Here is a 14,614-nt window from a genome sequence, read left to right as displayed (position 1 = left end):
GATGCCAGGGATCAAACCTGGGTTGGCTGTGTGCAAGACAAGCACCCTATCTGCTATACTATTTCTCAGTCCCAGCAGTATAATATTTATTTGCTAAGGAATCCTTTCTGTGGTAATAGAAGGCAGTAGGGACATACGTATATGCTAAATTCTTTCTTTAGGTTTTATTCCTCAAGCATTTTTCCTCTTATCCTTGAAAAAATTTGTACTTTGTTAGACAGGAACAACTTTTATTTCTCATGGGTGTAGTCTGGTGAGAACATGTCATATAATCAGTCCAGGGGATCAAGCAAGATGGTAAACATGGTGGGTGTTGTGTCACTACAATGTTACCACGTACTACAATGCTACCATCCCTACATTTCTTTTTTCTTCTTAGTGTTGCAGTTGTTAGAAGTGGCTGTCACCAAATAGTGGGTTCCCCAAGTGTTTCGGACTCCTGGTTATCTCACCAAGGGTTTCAGGTGACTTGGGTGAAGTGGGAAGCATGGAAGGTGAGCACTTGAGAGAAGAGTATGCCCACTTTCTGCTTGACCTACCTCAGTCACCTGGGGAAATACCTATATTAGGTTAGGGCCAGTAAAATTGGCTATAAGTTCCTATGCAGCAGGGACACTAATGTCCCACTAGCCTCACAAGGCAGCTGTCAAGCTTCACCTGGAATCTACTTAATCTACATGGCACAGGAACAGGCTACCCATACTCTCCCCCTCCTCCGTGTCCTTGTAGAGCCATGGACTCAGGCTGGAGCAAGGAATTGCTCTTTGTAGTGAAAGGAAAGTCAGCCATGACTCTTGCTTAGGTTTCCAGGATCATTATTTTTTTGAGCAGAAAGGAATTTTATCAAAACAGTTTTATTTAAAAAAACAGAAGGGGGAAGAGAGGGAGAGGGAGAGAGAGAAAGAGAGAGAGATAGAGAGAGAGGAGAAGAGGAGGGGGAGAGAGAGACACACATCACAGATTGTGGTGACAGCAGTGATTGGGCCTACTATTATTAGTAATAGTGTCTCTTGTATTACTTCTTATATCTAATATTATAAAATGCATGTTTTTATCTAAGTGAGCATACCATGTGTTAACTGACAGTTCATTTGTTTTTTTCACACCAGCAGCTAATTTCTGTGGCTTTTTGGTTGAAAATTACTATTATAGGCAATAACAAAATTTAGGTAAAGGTAAAGGCCCTCCCGTTGATCGTCGATTTGCTCGAGCGGGCCCAGTAACGTCTCCATTGGAGACTTTGTTGTTACTGTGTCTGGTATATCGAATACTCTCGGTAGCTTGCCGGGCTCTCCGAGAGGGGCGGAGGAATCGAACTCGGGTCGGCCATGTTGGCCGCTTGTAAGGCGAATGCCCTACCCGCTGTGCTATCGCTCCAGCCAAAGTAGTACGGAGAAAAGTGCATAAGTGTGTGTGTGTGTGTGTGTGTGTGTGTGTGTGTGTGTGTGTGTATCTTGGCCTTGTAGAAGTCAGAATGGGTTCAGGAGAGGTGGTTGTTGTTCAGAATTCCACAAAGAAAGATATTCTTCAGCTGAATTTTAAGATCAGTTCTTCTACAGCTAGACAAGGTACATGTAAGTATAAGGGTGCACAAAACCACATACTTTAGAGCTGTGGTTTAGCATTGAATATGCCACTAGAGTTTGCTTTTGATCCTTTAGCTGTGTTTCACAAGAATGTCTATTGTGGAACACTGGGACCAGGGATTCTTAGTTGCAATTTCACCAGGGCTTAAAATGTTTCGGGAAACATTTTATAATCAAGTTAATGTGACTAGATTGATAAAATTTATTTTTCTTCCAGAAAACTGAGAGTCTTTAGTACACCAATATATACTGAAAATATCTAAGATAGGATCCAAAAATCTTTCCGATGAGCCTCTTCAACATTTTCGGTTTCTTAGGAATTGGCTTTGGAGAATACCAGTAGTTAGGGGGAGGGTTGTTTAGTTCTATTGGTCTTAGGACTTGCTCAGATCCCTAAGATAGCCAGAGGCCCTACTAAAATCCAATCCACTTGGCCTGGCCTTTCAGACTTTCTCTTCTATCCCCCCCCCCCCCCCCTTTTATTTTTTTGAACACAGACACTTCTGTTCATTTGCATATTAGCTTTGGCTGTTCTTGGCTGACACCTGCAGTTGTTATAATAGAGTTTGAAATATTTTCATCTGCTCCTCAACAGAAAGTGCTGACCCCTGCACCATAGTACTTTCACAGTGTTTTCCTGTCCTTGTATCTGTAGGATTAGAATTCCAAGGCCCTAGACTTTCACTGTTTTCAACATGCTCATCTTTGTTTTGCCAGCACCTTCCACGAAGCGTGAATGCTTCATTATGTGAGCAAAACTCTCCTACATAATCATCATGACTGTTACACAAGGCTGTGTGATGTCACATATTCATCTCATTTAATCTTTTTCCAACTCCGTGACAATATGTCTTTTCCCTCTGAGCAGACACTCTGAGAAGACAAGGGACTTTTCCAACATTACACATCTGAGGTTGAATTAGAGGAGTGGTTTTCTACCACCAGTCTGTAGTTATATAAAAGGTTGAAAACCACTGCCTTACCTCATCAGTTTATAACTGGGCTTTTCACTCTCTGGATGGAGGTGTATGTCCATCTGCAAGTGTTAAGACTGGAAAATCACTGCATTAGAGAATGGTTTCATTGCCCTGAGCTGCCTTGAACTCTTGCCTCACTCCCAGATTCTTAGTTGCAATTTCACCAGGGCTTATTTATTCTTCATATACTTCTGTCAGGTGGATGCCTTCCCATGGCATCCCCTTTCCTGTTTTCCTGTTCTTTTCTCCTCTGTAGTCTATAGCCTTCCTCTTCTTGCTTGCTTCAGCCTTCTGTGCCATAGCTGGGGTTTCATGCTTTTTTAGGAAGTTCATGTGTAACTCAGCCTGTGGTTTACTCTTTCCATGCTTGAACATGTGGAATACCCAGGAGAAGAGCATGATCCTTCAGGTCAGCCGCCACCAGAATGGACAGTGACTACTTATCCTCTCGAGCTGTTGTAACAGAATGCCGAAGCCCAGGTGGCTTATAATGAACATACATTTAATTTCCCAAAGTTCTAGATGTCCAATATCAAGATCCTGGCAGATTCAGGGTCTGCGAGAGAATCCACTTCTTGGATCATAGGAAAGACCATGATTTTTCAGCGGTGTCCTCACATGATGGAAGGAGCCGTGGCTCTCTCCTGGGGTCTCTTTGTTTAAGGGCGCTGATCCCATCCCAGACAACTCCACCCTCATGACACAGTCATTCCTTTATGGCCCCACATCCAAACACTAGTAAATTGAATATTAGGATTTAATATGTGAATTGCTGTTGGAAGTGGGGGAAGACAGACATTCAGTCCATAGCAAGCAGAATTTTCTGCTGCTAGGACTGGGGTTTGTACTTCAGGAGATGAGAATGTGTTGCTCTGTTCAAAGCAGGGTACTGGAGACCTCCAGAAAAATTCCTTCTAGGGCCAGAGTACAGTGGGTCGGAATTTGCCTTGCACAACAAGGCTGATCTAGGTTCAATCCCTGCTATGGTCCTCTCACCATGCCAGGACTAATTTCTGAATGCAGATCTGGAAGTAACCCCCTGAGTACCACCAGTGTGGCCCAAACCCCCCAAACAAGATAGATTCATTCTAGCTTCTCCCCCTAGAATTCTTGTTAACTGGCTTTAGGGTACTGTTTGAAAAAAATTATGCTGTGGATGAGGATTCCCAAGAGAAAATGAAGTCATATCTGGCCTGAGAGTGGTTATTCATTTATCAATAAGATATTTATTATCTTTTCCAGTGATAAATTCAGTCCTTACTGCAAAAATTTTTTTTTGTAACCTGGATCAAAGGAGAGGCTCATGCATCACCATCAGTCTCCCAATGTTCCTGGTGTTCCTATTTGTCCAACTGATGAAGCCTTCACACTCATCATGCACTGAAATATGCTTGAACTTTATTCTCGGGCTGTCTAATTGTCTTATGATATGAAGCAAGCCTCTAGGAGAGGTTGCTTTATAATTAGTAATTTGGCCTTTGAAGGATGTATCATGTGCAAAAAAAAAGGATGTGAGAAAGAAAACCCTCTAACACCTTCTCTACTGAAGTCACCCCGCAGGTCCAGATTAAATTGAAATCTGAGGTCATAAACATGCTATGCACATCTGGAATCTTGCTTCAGCATTTATTCTAGAACTTGAGATACTGGATTAAAGCATGGAAAAGAGCATTTATTGAATACCTAGTGAGCGTTCGACTTTTTCACACTTCACCTTCTTACAGCCATCTCATTAGCCAAGGTTATTATTATAATTTTATGCAGTAGATAAATGAAGTTAAGCTTCAAATTACAGCCTTCTTACGTGGAATCTCATTATGTTCTGAGTTCATCTCGTTGCTACTCCTAGTGAAGAGTATCAAAGCATTTTATGGAAAAAAACCAGAAAGCGTCTCATGGTATAGAGAGAGGATTCTGGTGTCTCATCCCTCCTGAGAAAAATCATCTTTTCCTGTGTGGGTAGATTGGTAGAGAGCTCTGAGCTGAGGGTGGAAGCTAGCCTTTGGACTAACACTCTGTCCAGTGAATGCTTTTTAAAAGACCATTGTGATACAGTTTGAGATGTGATCCTCTTCTGACATCTTTTCTGTCTTCTGTGCTGGTAGAGGAAGGAGCCAGGATTTCATTCCCCCTTCCTCTTTTGTAAAAGAACTGCTATCTAGCTCAAAGAAGCCATCTTTACTAAAAATCATCTACCTAATTTTTAATGTCATTAAGAAAGCAAGGAAATGGGGGATAGAGAGATAGTATAGGGATTAGGAAGTTTGCCTTTCATGGACCAAGGAGCTGGTACCACAGACAGAGAGCTTTGCCTTGCAGATGGCCTACCCGGGTTCAATCTGCAGCTTTTCATATTATCCCTCAAGCACTGCCAGGAGTGATCCCTGAGCGCAGAGTCATGAGTAAGTCTTGGGCACCATGCTTTTTGCATACTTTGTATTGTTGTCATCTAAGTCTAAATCTAGGTATTGAGATGACATAAGTGAAAGAACTTCATTTATTTATTTATTTATTTATATATTTTTTAGTTTTAGGATTTTATACATTTTATTTTCATAAAGTAGCACAGTGGTAGGGCGTTTGCCTTGCATGCAGCCAACTTGGCTGACCTGAGTCAGTTTCTTCCGCCCCTCTCGGAGAGCCCGGCAAGCTACAGAGAATATCTCGCCCGCACGACAAAGCCTGGCAAGCTACCCATGACGTATTTGATATGCCAAACACAGTAACAACGAAATCTCACAATGGAGACGTTTCAGGGCTGCTTGAGCAAATCGATGAACAATGGGAGGACAGTGCTACAAAGTAGTTCACAGTAGTTCATTACAGATAGTATTCAAACACCCACCCAACCAGCAAGCATCTTCCCACCACAATAAGAGGGAAGTGTGTGAAGGTTGTTTTTCATTCTGGGCTATTTAAGCCCATATATACAAGAATACAAGCAAGTATGTTAGAACCAAACACACGTGAGCTACTTCAGGTACACCAGTGGGCTAGAGCATAAGAAATACTGCAGAAAATACTGTATCGCTCTCTTTTGGGAGCTGTATTTTGTAGTCTGTGGATCTTGGCCGTTGATAAGATTACATGGTGCCGGGGGGCTAGTTTGTGGGTGTGACTGCAAAGCTACTAGAAAACTGAGTGGAGGAGGCCCAGTCCCAATCCGAGCAGGCTTGGAGATCTCAGCCACGGGTCCCGCATACCTGGGTTCCTCTGTCGGTTCCTTCATGGGTAAGGCTTGTCTAAGCATGTGGAGAATGGCCTTGAGCATGGTTGTGGCTGGATCCAGGAGGTTTTCAGCTGCTAGGGCTCTGCTTGGGGTGGGGACGGAAACTCAACCAGTCCCCCTCACCCCCCCAGGTGTCCCGGTGAAGACAGCCTGGCACGGGGTGGGGAGATTCTGCCTCATTTATTTGTTTTAAACTTTTTAATTGATTGAGGTACTTGGACTTACCGTTCTGTTCGTGGTGGTTTCCCATAACACATAATTCCAACAACACACCTATTGCCAGTGTACTCCCTCCCCCCAGGGTCCTCAACGCCCCTCACTTTTGAGGGTCAGTTTTTCGGTTGTGTTGCCTCATTCTGCCACTTCGCAGAGACCTGAATGAGCGACTTGAAACAGTCTCAGTTCTCTCAGCTGCTGTCCAACTGCAAGTGATGATGATTAACTTGTTATTTTCACCGGGCCAACTGCAAGAATCACAGGCGAGTGCAGGGTTTATAAACCAAGGCAATATTCACATGAAAGGAAGTGAGTTAGAAACTTTGAACCATCATCCCTACAAAGCCTCTGCCCTCCATTTCTCTTGTTCATGGGCACCTTTGCTGGACTATGCCCAGATGGAGCCGCTCTAACTCTGCTCTTCTTTGTGTTGCTACCTTTATAGCACAAGCTCTTTGTCCCTAGTGCTCACCCTCTCCCCCATGGAGGTCCACCTCTTTATTTCTCTTTCCCTTTATCCTGTTGGTCCACCTTCAGTGGATCATGTCGAAGTTGCCCGTTTCAACTTGGTAACTGTCTCCAGGCTGAAACACGAAGGTAGTACACTGCAGGGCTACGACAGGAGTCACAAATGCAATTTCTTTGTCATTCAAGTTCTCATTCCTTGGACTTAACTCACTCAAAGGAGTGGAAACAATTTTTTTTAAACCTCATTTTGTTTAAGTCACTGCATGCCTCAGAATTAAATGCTGGCTCCTAGTTGCCTCTTCTGAATAAGACACAAATGTGTGTACGCGACTATTTAAAAAGCTATTTAAGTGACTATTTAAAAAGCTCACATCAATTCCTGTTCGAAGTGCCTAAATTGAGAATGATAGAGAAAACATGGAAAGATAAACAGTTCACTTACTAGCCATCAAATCACTTCAAGATTACCATTGCTAACATTTCCACTTTCTCTGCCTCTGTAAAAGCAAAGTAAAGTAAAAGCAAAGGCCCTCCCGTTGATCATCGATTTGCTCGAGCAGGCCCAGTAACGTCTCCATTGGAGACTTTGTTGTTACTGTGTCTGGCATATTGAATACGTCATGGGGAGCTTGCCAGGCTCTGCCGTGCGGGCGAGATACTCTCAGTAGCTTGCCGGGCTCTCCGAGAGGGGCGGAGGAATCAAACTCAGGTTGGCCATGTTGGCTGCGTGCAGGCAAATGCCCTACCGCTGTGCTATCGCTCCAACCCTGCCTCTGTATTTTGTAAAAATACTATCAAAGTGCTTCTGTTTCCTACATAGCTTTTCCCATTAATTATGCATTTGGAACATTTATTTTCAGATTATTAAGAGAACTAATTCAATAAATCAGTAGCTTCACTAAAGTTTATTGAGCACCTTGCCACAAGTGACTGACTAAATTCCTTTTTAAATAAAGTAGTGCTTGTTTTCTACTATTAAATAACACTGTGAAATATATTCCTATAAGTTGTGAGTATATATATTGTATAATATTGAGGGGAGGGGTAATGAATCTACAGATGAAATTACTTTGCTGAGAAGTGACCACATTTTAATAATTTCTAGATGCATCCCTAATTACCTTTCAAAAGTGTGCACCTTTTTTATATTCAAGCAGTATATAAACAATGTATAGTCATGCAATATAGAAAGCTGCCAATTTCCAGACAACCCTATTATAACTTGGTGAGTGTTAAGAATCTTTGTGGAAAACGTACCCCATGAACCCCCATCTTGAACCTTTGATTTGATTTTGAAAGTTTTGATTGGGAGTAAGGTTGACCATTTGTTCATTTATTTATTGACTGTTTCTTCCTTAGGAAACTTAAATCATATAGTTTCCCTGTTTTCATAGTATAGATTTAAACTTTTCTCATTGTGTTATAAAACTTTCTAATATATTAAATGTGTTATTTCCTAACCTATTATATATGTTTTTACTTAAGGCTTTGAGTTTTGCCATTTCCTTTTATTCTCTTCAGTATGAAAGATTTTTTAAATCACCAGATAGTTTAGTATAATCTATCAGTAAGTTTTTCTGACTTCGTTATGTTTAGAAGGAAGTTTCCTTAAAAATATTAACAATAGCATTTTCTTTTGATATTGAAATAAAGTTATAACAGCGAATGACAAAATACAACAATAGTAAAGAGATTTTTTTTGGTAGAAGTACTTTTTGACAACAAAAGTAAGCATATGATATTAACAAAATCATCAAACAAATAGCTTATTAGTGATTCAATGATTTATAGCTACCCACTCACATTTTTAAAAAAAATGTACTTGTTCAAATACAAAAGCAATCTCCAAACGGATGTGGAGAAAGGAAAGGAAGACTTGACTAGAAGAGACTTAATGACAGTGACAGAGGGTCATGGACACTTTGGTGATGGTGGTAGTGGTGGGGTAGTACATTTGTCTACCAATATCAGAAATTTTATTGCTATTGTAACTTCCTGAACTATAACAAAATAAGTAAATGCCCACTAGGTTTAGAGTCTAAGTGCTAAACAATTGAGAAAACACAAGACTAAAGTGTAGTTGAAATAACATAGTTACAATAGTGTGTATATCATGCTTGTGGTGTGCAAGATCATTCCCTTTCACCACAACCAGAATGGCCAAGTAAGCCCTGTGCACCGTTGGGTGTGACCTAGTACCTGCCCCCCCCCCGCCCCCATAAATGTAGCACTGTAACACTGTCCTCCTGTTGTTCATCAATTTGCTCAAGTGGGCACCAGTAATGTCTCCATTGTGAGACTTGTTACTGCTTTTGCCATATCAAATACGCCACAGGGAGCTTGCCAGGCTCTGCCGTCTGGGCGGGATACTCTCGGTAGCTTGCCAGGCTCTCCGAGAGGCCCCCCCATAAATAAATAAAAAATAAAATAAAAACAATTTTTGACTCAATTTTGGGATATGATGTGAGGTGAAAGTGAGACTAATTTACTTTTAGAAAGTTAATCCATTAGTTCAGCAGCATTTCCCATGGAATTGAAATGCTATCTTTGTCATTTAATAAATTCCTACATAATTATATTTGGGACTCTTTCTGAGCTTTTTATTCTGCTCGTTTGATCTGTCTTTCTCTCTGGCACCTGTATAGCAGTATTTTGTTTATTGTAGGTTTATAGCATATTTTAAAATTTGGTAGAGCAAGTTTATACACAATCTTCTTTTTTAATTTTTTTCCTGGCAGTTTTTATGCATTTATTTTTCTTGTTGAACGAAGGAATTATTTCCTTAAGTTCCAAGAATACTGTTATAATTTTGATTGAAAAAAGTACTAAGTCTGCAAATTAATGTGGAGTCTTTGCCCCTTTACCAAGTATGACTTTCCATCTGGAAGCATAGAGTTTATCTCTATCAAATTTTCATCTATGCTTTATTGTAAAACTTTGAAGTTTAATGAATGCAATTTAAATTTATTGTTAGATCTTTGCAGTGTTTTTCCTCCTCAGTCTGAATGAGAGTTATATTTTTTGAGATCCTGCTCTCTGATTGGTTGTTGCTGATTCCATTGGACTGTTTTTAGTAGTTCATGGATTTTCCTAAGAGGAAAATCGTAACATCTGAAAATAATTATAATATGATTTCCTCCTTTCAGCTATTCCTACCCTTTATTTATTTTTTCTGTCTTATTTCATTGATTAAAACTTGTAAAGCAAGGTTGAAAAATAGGAGTGAAGGGTTGGCAGTTCTATCTTATCCAAAGTTTTTCCCAGCTAGGTATGTTATTGGATGGTGTATTCGAATAGTTAACCTTTGTTATGATAAAGAAATATATCTTAGTTGCTGGTTTAAAAAAAATCTTGAATGACTATTGAATTTTATTAAATGACTTTTTGGCATCCTTTACCATGATCATATGGTTTTTCTCCTTTGACCTATTGATGTGATGAATTATGTTAATACATTTCCTCATATTAAACTATCCTACATTCCTGGAATAAACTTGACTTAGTCATTCTGTATTCTTCTTCAAATGCACGGCTGGATTTGATTTGCTAATATTTTATTTAGAAGTTTTGTTTCTGTGTTTTTGAGATAGGCCTATAGAGTTTTTGGAAGATGAGGGTCTGTGCCAGGTTTTGATTTCAGGGTTTTATGGCTTCCAAAATATAATGGAATGGTCTTCATCTTGAATCAATTAGGTGACATTCCTAAGAAGGACATGTCGGCTCTCTGAGTGGTGTGATGGAGAGAACACAGGACTGGGAATTAGAAGATCAACTTTTAATTCTTGCCTCTCTACCACATTATCTTTGCCTTACTATAAGTTTGGACAAGTAATTTCACCTCCCTAAATTCGTTTCCTGTCTTTAAAGTGCAAGTTATGTCCACAACTTTCCAAGATTATTGTGACAGTCTAGTGAGAAAATGCAAGTTGGAAACAACAGAGGAGCGAAACAACATTTATGAGTACTGGTTCTATAAGCTTGCTCTGTGTGCAGCATTTTACAGAAATGATTTCATTAGTGATAATCCTCTCTAGAATCCTCACATACTCCATATCTGGGGAAGGACTACTTGGGACCTTGTCACCATGGTGTACAGATGAACATCACCAGTATCCCCTGGGCGCTTGTCAGACGTACAGAATCTCCAACCTCATCCATTGAAATAGAATCTACATTCTCATTGGTATTGCAGACAATGTATATTCAAGTTCAATTTTGAGATGCCCCCATGCCTCTAACATCATAATGGTACAGATTTCTCAGGATCAGAACAGATTTTAGCTGTAGCATAATAATAGCTGTAGAATAATCTAATTCTGATGGATGATTTTCTTGTTCCTGCTTCTTGTGATCTAAATGAAAGCTGTATCCTTGAGGCTGTATACTTTAATCATGCAGGGTGTTTTAATTTATTTTTTGTTGTTTTTTTTTGGGCCATATTTTGCAGTACTAAGGGGTTTCTCCTGATTTTGTGCTCAGGGATCATTCCTGACAGAGCTCAGGGAACTGCATGGGGTGCCAGGGATTCAAATGATGCCAGCTCAATGCAAGACAAATATCCTGCCCAAAGTGCTTTCTGTTCAGCTCCCTTAATTTTAAAATTTAAAAACTATAGAGGCATTTCCAGGTGCTGCTGTAGGATCGGGTGTTCCCTGGAGATGTCTAGCCCTGCACTGGGGTCCTATTGGTTGGTGTTTAGGCCTTGTGGTATGGTTCTTGGGCCCAGCAGTGGTTGGGGCCCTTAGGATCACAGTTAGGGGAGCTTCAGGGGATCATAGGACCTGGATCTGAACATTCTTCTTGAGCCAACTCTCCAACCCTAGGAAAAAAATTAGTCCTGCACACAAATTTCCAACTCAAAGGTTGGAAATCGAATAAAGCTGATCTTATTATTTTCTATCAAGTCTTAAATCAAAAAGTCATTGGATGCCTGCAGATATCCTCTGAGGAGACTCCATCATATAGTGTTCCCAGTAGTCTGAAGAAAGATTTCAGCGGGCCTATGAGCAACCACAGACCTTTAGCTGGAGCAAGAATCACTGTTATTTTCATCACTAAGATTACACTGTCACTCCTCAAGCATGTTTTGACGTCCCCCAAGAGCAAAGGGCAGCCTGTGCTAAGCTTCAGTACACTTGTTAATTAATATATGTCCATGCATGTATGCACATGCTTAGAGAATGTCTAAGATCATGGCGGGAACCAAAACCATGGTGACCAAGAGATCAACAAGGAGTCCCTCTGTGGGAGTTCTGCTGGGATGTGTAATGCAATCGGGGTAACTGTTTGTGGGCTGTGGCTGGCAGTTGCCATGGAGTCTGGTAGTTGGGTGAGGGAAACCCTCCTCAGTGGCATTGCCAACAGCTGTTTTATTCCTCTGGGTCTTACACGCAAGCTGTTGTTTTATACCCCATGTGGGAGAGAAGCACAGTCATGTCTTTTGTTAAGGTAGGAAAGCAGAAGAGAAATGAAAAGGTGAAAATGTACTTATTAATGGAAGGACCTTAAAATGTACATCCAAATTACCTATTAATGGAAGTCTTTGATGATGAAGAAACTATTCCTTTTTGTAAAAGTTAAATGGACATTTAAAATAAATTAAAACGGAATGTTCATTGTGTCAAGGATTTTAACTCAAAGAATGAAGTTCACTTACCTGTGCATGATGGATTTGAAAAGATAATCTCCTTCTACCTAGTTTAGATGTTTTCTTACAAGTTTTCCTCAACTCCCCAGGAATGAAATTGCTTCTGTCATTGCACACATTTAGAAATTTGTGTATAATTCATTTCTAATATTTTATATATTACACTGCAGCTCAGATAACCATTATTGCTTCATTAGTCCACTTCCCACTGTCCTTTATTAGCACTGTTTCCATGGACAAGGAAGCTATTTGATCTCTGTAGTGCTTTCACACTGCATATTCATGACTGTACTAGTCAGGCATGCTATATGACAAGTTACCATAACATAGAGATTAAAAAGCCACACATTTATTATCTAAATTTATGTGGGTCAGTGAACTGTCTTAGCTGACTTAGCTGGTTCCTCAGTCCAGAGTCTCATAAATCAGTACTATAGGTAGCAGGGACTGCATTTTCATGCTTAGGTTCAACTGAGGAGAATTTGCCTCGGATATTATGAGGTTTTGGGGAGAACTTGCTTCCTTACGACCTGTAGGAGTTGAGTGTCTCCATTCTGCAGAATATCCTATAGGATGCCCATGACTCCCTACTGCTTGGCCCTTGCCATAGGAAGTTTGTGCCATGATGACTTTTTTCAGGCCAGCAGATAGACAAGAGTGACTCTAGACAGACAGATAATGAATGTGATCATGGTAGTGACATCTGACTACCATTACCATCTTCCATAGATGAGAAGCAAGTAATATTTGAGTAAGGTTTCTTGCTCCCTGATGCCTCCAGGACTGAGAGGAAAGAATGCGGGCTTCACATAAGGCAGATCGAGGTTGAGTCTTGGTATTACCAGGATAACCTTGGGCAAACCATAGTCTCCAAGGTTTATTTAGAGTGGGAATCATAATAACACCAATAGGATTAAAATGAAGTCTAAAACAATGCATAGAATAGATTCTGTTCTTAGAAAGTTCAAGGCAGAATAAAATGCTGATAGTGTTTACAAGTTGAAAAGATGCATTACTAGGACCTTTTTCTGTAGGTCAGAGAGATCTTGGAAATACAGGCTGCATTCCAGGCATTGCTGTGGACAAGAACATTGTAAAAGATCAACCATATAAGCATTCTCCTATGATACACATCCATGGAAGGCTAGACAGAGTGGGGAGGATGGTGGGATTTATGTCAGTACAGTGGAAGGAAGGAAAATTCTGGGGAAGTAGAAGGGGTTGGTCCTATTGTCATCATCCCTACTTCAGGCCATTAACAGAAATTGATGATGTATTTCTTAGAGGGGCTGGAGAGAAGCCTTTCTGGGGTCTCCTTCCTACCCTCTTCTCCAGTTTTCTACTATCTCTGCTAGGTAAGGTTTGTAGCCATATAAAATGAAATTCTGTTTCCATGGCCCCTCTTTCCCTCTCCAATTCTCAGACCCCCCAAATTATCTTTACAGTGAAACAGAGTCCCTCTTTCTACCCTTCTACTCTTAGTTACACTATAGGTTATGTGGGTGAAGACTTTTAGGTTATGTGGGTTGCAGCTGAAGGTTCAGGTTTTGCACTCAAACAGTTCAGGCCTCCAATCCTGTGCCCCTCTTCCTGTGTGATTCTGGGCAAGCCACTCAGCCTCTCTGAGTCTTGCCCTCATCTGTGAATGAGGTAATGATCTCATTCTTTTATGCTCTGGGGAGTGATGACCTCTTACAGTTTCTGGCACATGGATGAGCTTAATAAATCGTACTTCCATACTACAGTATTTAAAATGACTTTTCCAGAGAGTGTGCTTTCTATTTCTGTATCTCTGTCTCTGTTTGTCTCTGGCTCTCTCTCTCTCTCTCTCTCTCTCTCTCTCTCTCTCTCTCTCTCTCCTCTGATTGCATGTGTTTATGTGTATTTGCCCAGGTTGTAGCCATTGAGCTGTGGAAAGTGAGAAATGCAGATGTATTTTATATCTGACAGTGAAGAGTAAATGGCCTTGGGCCCAACTTCATAAGTTGACCTAAAGAGAAACATACCACCCTTAAAAAAACAAGGAAGAAGCAAAAAGCTTTCATATGTATACATTTTAAGACCATTTTACAATTGTAGACCAGAAAGCTTGAAATAGTGTAGACAGTAAGTCTCTGGCTCAAACCATATCCTCCATCACTCACTTGTCCTAGCGAGGGAAGCAACGGGCTAGTTGTGCAGGATCACTTGCTTCAAATGAGAGTGGCCACCGGATGCAGAGCCAGGGCAAGTGTCTTTACAGAATGAGCCTCTCTGAGAGGGCAGAAGTGGCATGAGGAAATGAAGAGTTACGATACTTGGAATCTGAAAATTTAGCCTTCCTATCTGCTGTCTGCCTTACCTTTACTAGAATTACTTGGGGCAAATCATTTCACCTGTCTGAGCTTCAGTTTTATCATCTGTAAATTGGGCATAACACAATAAATCATAACACAGGACTGTTATGAGGCTCAAATGGGATAATGAATGCATTACAAAAGCTTCTTTTAAA

Source organism: Sorex fumeus, unplaced genomic scaffold (genome assembly GCF_029834395.1).
Source record: "Sorex fumeus unplaced genomic scaffold, SorFum_2.1 ptg000034l, whole genome shotgun sequence".
Lineage (NCBI taxonomy): Eukaryota > Metazoa > Chordata > Mammalia > Eulipotyphla > Soricidae > Sorex > Sorex fumeus.
The sequence above is the reverse complement of the archived record's forward strand: the minus strand, read 5'-3'. Positions refer to the sequence as shown.